The sequence below is a fragment of the Pinus tabuliformis genome, chromosome 6 (genome assembly GCF_031772625.1).
Source record: "Pinus tabuliformis cultivar Carrire ecotype Pingquan chromosome 6, CPIR1, whole genome shotgun sequence".
NCBI classification, from domain to species: domain Eukaryota; kingdom Viridiplantae; phylum Streptophyta; class Pinopsida; order Pinales; family Pinaceae; genus Pinus; species Pinus tabuliformis.
In genome coordinates, this window is record NC_142292.1 from 104,936,003 (window position 1) to 104,946,963 (window position 10,961).

The following is a 10,961-nucleotide window of genomic DNA, read 5'->3' on the forward strand; positions in this document are numbered from 1 at the left end:
AACTGTAAAAGTGATGATGTGTTTTCCATCACTTGTTGCAGCAACAATGATGTTTGGCCTTATTTTGTGTTGCATTTTAAATTGTGAAAGTGATTCTCTGTTTCCATCACTTGTTGAAGCAACGATAATGTCATGGCCTTATTTTTGTAAATAATGTGTTGCAGTGATGATGTGTTTTCCATCACTTGTTGAAGCAACAATGATGTTTGGCCTTGTATTGATAGCTGGAGTATTGTTTCCATTTTTATGTAAACTTGACCACAAAGTATGTGTTATAAACTCGTGGAAAGTATGGGATTATTGGCTCATTTTTTGGTCATATAGCTAAACATGTAATTTGCAAGATATTGTACTACAGGTTTGCAGGAGATGTAGGTGTCGGCTCATCACTTATGGCTCTGAAGGACAAAGGTGAAGGAGAAGGAAGGATGACCTGTTAGGACACTTGTGGTGCAGACAATGTACAAAGAAATTGCAGATTATTTAATGCTTTTGGAGGACCAAAAGCTTCTCTTAGTGGGGAGGATTGATCTAGGAGGATCCATGAGAATTGATCTAGGAGGATCCAGGTGGATCTCTAAGAAGTACCAGTAGCATGGTAAGATGGCTCAAAACTCAAAGTGGCTAAAACTCTATAAAATTAGCATCAGATCATAGTGCTCATCATCCTGATTCCAACGGTGTGAATGATACTCAAATCCAAACTCATATGAAGAAGTTAGGGCAATTCAAAGTTCAAGTTTGACTTGGAATGATGGCAGGAAGAAAAATGACATGGTAGAGTCTCCAGCGAATGAGGTAGCACCAAGTAGCAGGCTTCCATTGGCCCCGTAGTTCATTGATCACAAAAGGTAGAGTTCCGTAGTTAAAGAATCAACCCCAAGAAAGAAAAGTGTGATGCAATGATCACATACTGCACATCGCAAAGGGAAGTGTTTTACAAAATCGGCCCCAACAGAGTCAGGTTGCGATTGCGATATCACAATCGCATATCACACATCGTAGGGAACAATGCCCCATTATATGTATTACCCCTGACTCCGTTGATTGTGATATGTCGATGAACATTGATGCGATATGGTTATAGGGTGTGGTTTTTAAACCTTTCAAGTCCGCCAGTTCACAGATTGCAGTTCGCACTGCGCAACGGCTCATTATGGAGAATCACCCTCAGCCCTGCCAATTATGATACACTGAAAGGCCTATGGACATGACACAATTATACACTACAGTTTGATAGTTCCATCGGGTCCGCCTTTTATCACACATCGCACATTGCTAAGTGTAGAGTCTCGATAACAGTACCACCCTTCGGATTTTGCCGATTGCAATTGTCGATGGTTTATTGATGCCGATAGACTAAGGTTGTCACTGATAAAGGCGCTAGTTAAGGATTAATGCATTGATTCTTGTATTGTTCCGCCGGTTTAATGTTTGATGTGAAACAACTTGTATGAGTTGTTAGATGGAGGTTTTTCTATCATTAAATAGGTTGTTACCTGTAGAACTATTTTAGGGTCCAAGAATCTCTATTTGAAACAACCTGCCTACCTAAATTTGTAATTTTGTTTAAATTGCCCGAATTGTTAAGGATCCCACCACTAAGATATAAATTGGGTTATCCACATAACGAGAGGAGAGAGAGACCAATAGAGAGAAGCGTAGATTTACAGAGAAGAGTAGTGACACCTTCTCTTGGCAAGTGGCTAAAACCTTGCCTCAAAAATCAAAAGGTTCCAAGAAGGTGCATAAAGCCCGATTATTTGAATTGGGTGTTCGGATAGGCGTTTTTGCATGATTTTTTGCCAAGAAGTCAATTTGTTGTCTGTCTCTAGAACTGGGCTCTACATTTTTCATCTATCTTCCAGATTGGAGGTATAAGGGTGTTATGTAAAATCTACTTGTACTTCTCTCTTTTCATGCCATTTAATGAATGAAGGCTTCCCCACTATTGACCAAGGCATGGAGATGTAGTCAAAATTGGATGAACTCCATAATCAAATCTTTGTGTCTTGATGTCATGTGTGATTATGTATTTTTATTTTTGTTTTATATGCTTATGTTCCATGGTTTGTAAGTCCTTTGTTACATGTAATTTTGATCCATCTAGAAGAAAAAAAAATCTTGGATCACTGGTGGGCCCAAAGCACCCAGCTCGTTACCCTTATAGAAGTTAAATCACAATCTCAAAAGATTCAAAGAAAAACCAGGAATATAATCCAGATGCCAATTTGTATTAATTTCAAAGTCTTGTTACATCAGTGTAGAATAATGCAGAACTTCACTCCAGTGGTCCCCTCTATGGATCATCCCATTTGGCACGCAAGCTCATCCCTTCCTTGCCTAACAAAATAGACCTTTGTCTCTAAAATTGGAATTTATGGAATAAAAATATCTTTTCCCCTGCATATTTCATGAACTTCATATTTATAACAGTGATGCCTCCAAGTTACCTGGATCGAAGATTAACAACATATATAATTTTATCATTTGTAAATCGATTTCTAGATTGAAATAAGGAATTCGATTATTTGACTAGATTCACATTGATTTGAAGCTATATATACACACAACGATTGGTGCCCAGTCATGAAATATTTGCCATAAAATCTGTTATCACTTAGGTTGTCCTTAAGCTCCTGAAAGGATACGGCCGAGGTAACCACAAACCAACTTTGGACTGCAGGTTCTAGCCCACCTGCAGTCAGAGAGGGCTCTCTCTTTCTGATTTGGCTTTGTTGAAAATAATTTTAGGCTAGGTATTGAGTTCAAGGGGTTTTTGTTTTGATTTTGGTGGGAAAAATGATATTTTCAGTTAAAGAGGCAGGTATAGTCTGATAGTTTCAAACCATTGGGCATGGAGTCGAGGAGTAGGACTGCTGGTGCGTTTTCTTGGTTACAAGAGAAGAAAATGAAGCAAGATAGCTGCACATGAAACAATGTTTCAGGTTTAAAGGATGGACTGAATGCTAAGGAACGAGAGGCAGTTAAGAATCTCTCTTTCAGCTTAACAGAGAGGTGTGAAAGAACTCTATCTAGGGGCAGTAAAGAATCCTTAGGTAACTGTCAAACACAGGTGAACTAGAGTAAATATGAGCCAGAAGGAATTCATATTCATTACGAATTCAGTTCAGATGAAAACATAAAGAAATAGCAGAAATTGAGCCTAGAGTGTAGTCCAACAAATTCTAAACTAATCTTTCTTTCTGCTATTTAGATGGTGATAAATGAAAACAGAGGTAAGGGGTACTTATTGGTTCATATTGCTGCACAAGAATTCCATCATTCAGTCTCCAGAAACTATCAAAAACACATCAAACAGTTTGTTATCCGAACTTTCAGCAATCTTTGATTATAGAGAACAACTCAGGTGTACAGTGCGAGTCTCTAGTGAGAATTATCAATCAACCAACCCTTAAAACAACATAGAGGGCGGTATAAATAGGGAAAAACTCTCCAAAATTGTTTATTACATCTTGACCTAAACAGGTCTGAAAGAAAAGACTTCATTAACCTAATCCTATGAGTAATAAATGCAACAAAATATCTGTGGCTGCGCTGAGGGCTGCCGTATCAAAATTGAGTAAATGTGCTGTCCTTGGTGGCTTGGTGCGGTGTTTCTGCAATAACTGTGCATGGGTTTCTGCTCCTTTGCTGTTCGGCGGCACTAAAAGCTTTTACTGTGATTCGAAAGCTTGGATGGGCTGCCACCACTTTCTTTGACTTTGCTGGGGGGGCTTATCAATGTTTAGCTGCTTTGAGCCTCTAAAAACTTCACTGATACTCTTCGACATGACATTCGGCCTTTCTGATTCTCTGGTACTTCAAAACTATAGATTGCTCCTTTCTGAACCTGTGCAGGCAAAAATGGCCTCTGCAAACGCATTGTGTGTTCATCTGGAATGATAATGGTGCTGACCGCTTCTGAAAAAGGTAAAACTGGAGAGAAACTGCGCAAACCATGAATTTCGGGCCTGAGGGAAGCTCAGCGATGGGAGGGCGACCACTTTGACCCTTTTTACCCAGCGATGTGCGATTAGCGCTAATCGCGCATCAAAAACTGCCTCAGAAACTGATTCAGGGGCTCCAGAGTCGCGATTTCACCTTTCGCACCAAAAATTGCCGATGACGTCAGCGGGTGGGAGCAGTACGGCGGATTACGAGGCAGATGACGTCAGCATGTACGGAAGGTGACGTGGTAGTACGGTGGCAGGGACACGGTGGCGGTGACGTGGCATGGTGACTGGGCAGGAGGCTGACACAGGCGGGTGACGTCAGCAGTGATGTGGCGCTGACGTAGGAGGGCGGAAGGTGGTAAGTGGTTTCAGGCGCACTGCCTTTGGGCATAAGCGGTTTTGGAGAAGGGGGCTCCGCCACGGCCGAGGAGGTGACGCGTGGCGGGAGTACGGCGGGAATACCGCCCATCTCCCGGATGCTAACCTTTGGCGTGTCGGGATATCGGAAGGCCCGCCCACCGTCGATCTCGGGCGGGATAGATCCGACAGCTGGCGGGAAGGACGAGGCGGCGGCGGGTTAAGGGATGGGCGCGGGAATATGCGAATCTTAATATAGCGCGGCGGGGAGGGTTAGAACTTAGGAAATGCGGGTTTTATGGGTTTATGAGTGGGCGAGTTAATGTTTTATGAACCAAACTTAGGATAAGGGCACAAGAGTGGGTTTTTTGAAGGGTTAGGGCGAAGGGGGAAAGGTTGTTAGCTTGACCAGGTGTCATACTAACCCCAGTTAGGACATGGATGGGCTGTTTTCTCCCTGACTTAGGGAACTATGGCTATAGTGCCAGGGATGGGATGTTATTATTTTTTTTTCGGATTTTATACATAATTTTAGTAGGGGAAGGGGAAACAGATTATGGAGTTAGATAATAGAATTAGTAGTTAATGTGGAGGTGACCAGAAAGCACTAAGGTAAGGGACCTTAGGCTATTTTTGGGGAAAATGACTCATAGAGGAGGAATGAACAATCCTTGAGTAAAGCAGATCTTTATCAAGGCAACTGATATGGAGAATGATGAAACTAAGAGGAATCAAGCAGATCTTGACCTCTTTTAGGGGAGTTAGTAAGTGATTTAGAAGAGAAGAAGAAGGGGAAGTTAGTAATGTCCAGCTTGAGCTCCTCCAGATGAAAACTGCATCATGACAGTGATCTGCAAATGTATAACACTTTGAAACACAAAATTGATCATAAATCATCATTTTGCAACCTCACAGCTACCTACCCAGCCTACTTTCCTAACATTTTTTCTTCTTTTTGTTTTGGGTGCACTTAGACGTGCAGACCCATCTTTACAATTTTTCTTTTGTTTGTCTTCCTATCTAAATCTACACTTATTTCTGCCAAGGGCCCAGATTAAGCAGTTGGGCTCCTTTGATTCTCTACCTATCTACAAATTTGCCAAGATTAAGCTGTTTGGACAGATATCATTCTCTATATTCTAAAACAAGAAATTGAAACCTAGGGAGGCCAATATTAGGCCGTTTGGCCTTCCCTTTAACTGGAAAAACTCATCAAAATGGAAAACAGCAGTGGCATTTGGACTAGCATACTTTCATGACCTCTTCTCTGGCCTCTTTCAGGAAATATGGAACCTTGCAGCATGAAAGATGACATATTTGGCCTGTAAAAATGTCAATCATGAAAAATGAACACCTGTTGCAACTGGAGGCTAACAGTGGCTCCACTTGGGGATGGCTTTTCCTTGTGAAAAGCCAAGAACAGCAGGTCAGACTGCCTTGATCTTCTGGTGTTGCTGTAAACTGAAAAAATGTAAAACTTTGAAATATGAACAGTTCCTCTCCTCAACCAAATTACTCATGAACTCTGAAGCGTCGCCTGCTTTCTTCTGCGTGCTTGATCTTATGGACAATATTGCCTGCAAAACTACCTCTGAAAAACATGGATCAAAACTGATGTATTTCCTTTAGCTCTGGTCTAGAAACAGTTTCTGAAAGCTTTCTCCTCTCTTGTTAACATTTTCTTGACTGAAGATTGCAAGTGCAAACAACTTCTTTTTTCATGAATTGCTATGATTTGATAGTGTTACTCTTGCTGTTTTGCTGAAATTAGTACAGAGGCAGAACTTTTAAAACTGGAAAACTTGCCTTGGATGTGCCTTCACAAAATTTACTGTTGTTTCTTCAACAATCGGTCTGCTTATAAAAAAGAAAACAAAGTGCTGATATATACAACTATTATTGTACAAAGGGTATTTACAGAGCTGCACGGCATCCCTTAGAAGGGATCATGGTAATGTTTCAGCATGCGGTCATTCACAGGGCCTTCTTTAGCAGTGTTGCCCTCTATAGATTTGAGAAAATATGTGTTATTTCCCTGAACAGCAGAAATAACGAATGGCCCTTTCCATAAAAAATCAAACTTAGCATGTTTGCCCTTGTAATCTGTTATCACTCAGGTTGTTCCCTTTGACTCCTAAGGGAATACGGCCGAGGTAACCACAAACCAATCTTTGGATCACAGGTCCTAGCCTACCTGCAATCAGAGATGGCTCTCTCTTTAGGATTTAGCTTCGTTTTGGTAATGTTTTAGGCTAGTTATGATGTACTGAATTTGTTTTAGAGTTTTGGTTGAATGATGTCTTCTAGCAGCTGAGATGAGATCTTCAGAAGGTTCAGTCCATAGGGCAATGGAGTCTGTGATTATGTGTTGTTTGAGGCGTTTAGCTAGAGTGATGAAACTGCAGGGCCATTAGCTATATCATGAAACAAACTTCAATTTGTGAGTATGGAATATGTCCAGCCAGTGAGAGGCAACTAAGAATCTTTCACTAAGCTGGTGATGTGGGGAAAGGAAATATCACTCAGGAGCAGATTTGAATTCCTGAACAGTATCTACTGTGAAAGATTTAGTATGAAGGTGAGCAATTAAGAATTACACAATCATAACTAATTGTGAAGAAAACATACATAACAACATAGATTGAATTCAGGGTGTTTTAATGAACAAATCCTGAACTATTCTTTTTCTGTGCTATTAAACCTGTGAAATATAGAGCATGAGTGGATTATGAAAGAACGAAATACATAACAAGATGGTTCAGAAAACTTATTGTGCCATGAGACAACGTAGGAATCCTGTAGCAGCATACAATCACACCATAACACTTCAAACAACTCAGAACTTTAGAAATTCCATTAGCTCCCTGTATTAAAACTCTGAAATTACAGCATAGCTTCTCCAGAAGTAAAAATCAACAACCCCAGCAAGTTCATGCGTGAGGACATATATACTAGTGTTTTTACAAAATATCTAAACGCCGAGTCATTTGCTCAATAACTACGTTTGCCAACTTTCAGCAATAGCAGATATGAAAGTTATTGCTATATTAAATATACAATGAATGCCTTTTCGGCTTTGTCAGGAATTCTTTGACCTTTGGAGGCCACTGAGTCGGTTGGGTGCTTTGCATTGATTCTGAGTAATGCTCTTTATTGCTCTGTTGTGGTGCGGCTGTCTCAGCCCCGTCATATGTATCTGTAATCATCTGGCTTTGTAGTCAAGCTAGATTGCTGAGTTGGCCTTTTCAATTGCTTTCCCAGTCATAGTGAATACAACAATTTTCTGAAAATGATGACTCATGATTAATATATATAAAAATTTACCAAAAAACCTGTTTCTTCACAGCAATGTCTGTATCATGCCTGTCCACCATTCCTGAGTAGGCAACTGGTGTCTTAGGATTGCGCCCAAAGTTTCATCTGCCTCAGTATATTTGTAGTAGTTTGGAGGCACTTCAAAAAGATGTCTCATTTCATTTGCAATAAAAAATAAATTCTCTACTTTGTTATAGAGATCCTGCCCAGATGGGGGCCTTGTTCCTTCTGAGGTAGTTGCTGCTGCAGTGATTTGATTTGTGGCATGTGTGTCTACCCTCTTGGCATAATATTCATGAGATAGTAACCTTCCTGCACTGGTTACTAAGCTGGGAAGGCCTCTGTTATGCAACACTGTAATTTTACCAATGAATTTTTTCACCTCTGTCTGCATCTCTTGACACCTTCTTTCCAATGACTGCACATGATTTCTCAAAGTGAGTACTCTTTTTACTAGTAAAATGGTATCAGTCCTGTTAGTGATACCCATTGCTGCCAACTGAGAGCCAGTGCGGTTATTCAGGACATTGATCATCCTATTAGCTATTTCAGGCATATTTCCAAGAGATGCTCTTGCTCTTTGGCTTTCTTTTTGGGCTCTGCTTATCGGATCCATATGCTCATGGATAGTTTCTATATATTGCCACTGGTCTGTTATAGATTGACCAATGTTGGTCCATAGGATCTTCTTAATTTCAACCACAACTTTGTCAAGAGAGAGCTCCTTTTCAAACTCTTTTATCCTATGCTCAAGTGCTCTTACCTCTCTTGTCTTTTCAGCTAAACTTTGCTTGGATTTGTCATATTTTTGATTAACTGTAGCCAATTTCTCTTTAGTCTCATTCAACTCTGCCATCTGTGCTTCCAAGGCTTCCAGCTCCTTCATCATTTTCTGCATACTCAGGCTGGGTTCCTGATCTGGTGCTGTTGCTGGTGCTGATGTTGAAGGACCAACCTCTGATGTCTGCCCTAAGGGAGGTGCTGCTGTAGAAGTAGAAAGTGGCACGCCTTCAGTAGATGCAGGTGTTTGTACTGGCTGCATTGGTGCCTCATTTTGTCTTGTCTTCAGTGCCACTTCTAGTGCACTCTCTGTTTCCATTAACCTCTTGTATAAACTCAGGAGTAGGGCCACTACATCCTGATCCTTTTTCTTCTCTGCCACTTCTGTAGTTTGAGGGTGAAGGCCAGCTGGCAGCTTGATTAGCTTTCTCATAGCTACTAAGTCTTCATCCCTTTTCTTTAATAAAGCTTGCACACCCTTAGGGTCCTTTGGATCATGACCCAACTCTATGATGATTTCTTCCAAGGACTTGATTCTGTTGTCCTTGGCCTGGGATGATGCCTTCTCTAATTCCAATTGAGCTACAGTGTTATGTAGAGAATTTTGTAATTGCTGTGCCAACAGGGTCTTGTCTGCCAGTGTAGAATATATCATCTCCCCTGTTTGTCTATGTAGCTCAATTTGATCCAAGGGGTGGATATCTCTGGCAAAAATTTCCAGATTGGTTCTAATGTAATCTGCATCTGTTTGAGGTTGCTGCATGGTAGGCTTGAAATGACTAAGAGTCATTTTTTGCTCTTGAATGTCATAAGCAGACATTAATCTTTGCTGATTTGTTGGCGCCATTTTCAGAAGGTGATTGTAGATTTGCTGCTTGAGGGGCTCATTCCTCTTCTTAATGTCAATAAATTGCTGCTTAATACTTGAGTCTGCCTTTGTTTTCTGCCTAGAAGAGTTGACTTCTGTCCCATGTGGAATGTCCTGCCCTTGCTGTAAAGAACTGGTGGATGTCTCCATACTAGGAGGGGGCATATTGTCAATTGGCCTCTCTAAAAACTCCTCCTCTGAAAAAGGGTTTAGCCTCTGTCTCTTTTCTCCTTGCTGATCCGTTGAAGTAGCAGGAGGAGTGTCTTCTTGCCTATCTCTCTTTCTTGTCCTTTCCTCATTTGCAGGTGTTTGTAAAACAGAGGAGTCAACTGTTACCTCCTGCCTTGGAGGAATTTGTTCATGTGTTTGCTGCTCTGTGGAGGCAGGTTCCTTGGCCATTTCTTCTTGCTGTTTTGCTTGTTCTTTCTGCTGTTCTATTGTTGGGAGTGTTGCTCCTGCTCCACTTCTTTGCCCTTATCTGTGCTAGCTGCTGAAGTAGTGGTTTGAGCTGTTTGCTGGGGGGCTGTAGAGGATGAGGCAGCTGCTCCAAGTTGAGTATGAGGAAGAGGAGAATCCTGTCCACAATATTCCAAGTCAGCTTCCTTTTCAAGATTCTTTGCTTCTTTGTGTGCTAATTCCTCTTTAGTATTTGCCTCTTCTAGGGTGCCCTCTTTCCACTCTAATTGATTGGCATATTTCTCAATGTGTGGTAATCTGATATGATCATAGCTAGCCAATCTATATTTGACCCTTCTAAGACTAATGAAGTGATTTGGGTCATAGGGTGACCAGAGGAAACTGGTTTGCAACCTGAGGCGTTGCAGCATGTCATCTGCCTCTTTCCAACCCTCTTCCCTTTTATTATAAAGAAATGGGCTTAGCTGGTTTCTGACTTTGAGTTGTGCCTTTTTATTCTTGCTATGGAAATGAATCATGTCTGCATTTCCAAATTGTCTGAAATACTCTAAAGCAAAAAGTCTCATAGGGACATATCTTGGTAGCCTGTATGGAGCTAACTCACAACCATATATTCTGATCACTGTATGGTGCTGGTAGAAGTACCAATCCCATATGAGAGCTGGAGGATTCTTTGCATATCATCTGTGAGTCTAGGAGGAGGGGAACTCTGCAGCAAGGACATGGCTGGATGGATGAAAAGGTTTATAAACTCACAATAGTTGTATGGTGAGTAATCAATATGGTGGCAGACTGATGTCCAGAACATTATAGACCTTCGGTTTCCCTTTGCATCTAATTTCTTGAGGGAGACAGGGAAGCTGTCAGGCTGATTGTGTAAAAACAGATGATATATGTAGGAGGTGTACTTGAAAACCCTCTCTCTCTCCAAATTCAAGAACTGTTCATGAATTTTGTTGGCTATAAATGAGGCATAGTCATATTGGACAGCAGGGGGCTGTCCTGGAGTAAAAATAGATAGTACCACCAGTGTTGTCTCATCCACTAACTCACTGGTTTTGTAACCTAGAATGGAGGATATCATGTCTACCAGCAGTTTCCCTATGTCATTGAACCAGCCATGCAGATAAGGGGGAGGCTATAGGGGCTGGTAATTTGGCAGCATAAACAATTGGCCAATTCTTGTAATTTGTGAGTTGGAGAGCTTGGCAGCCTGTTCTAGTAAAATTTGCATAGTGAGAGGCATCAGTGGCTTTGTAGGTTGAAAC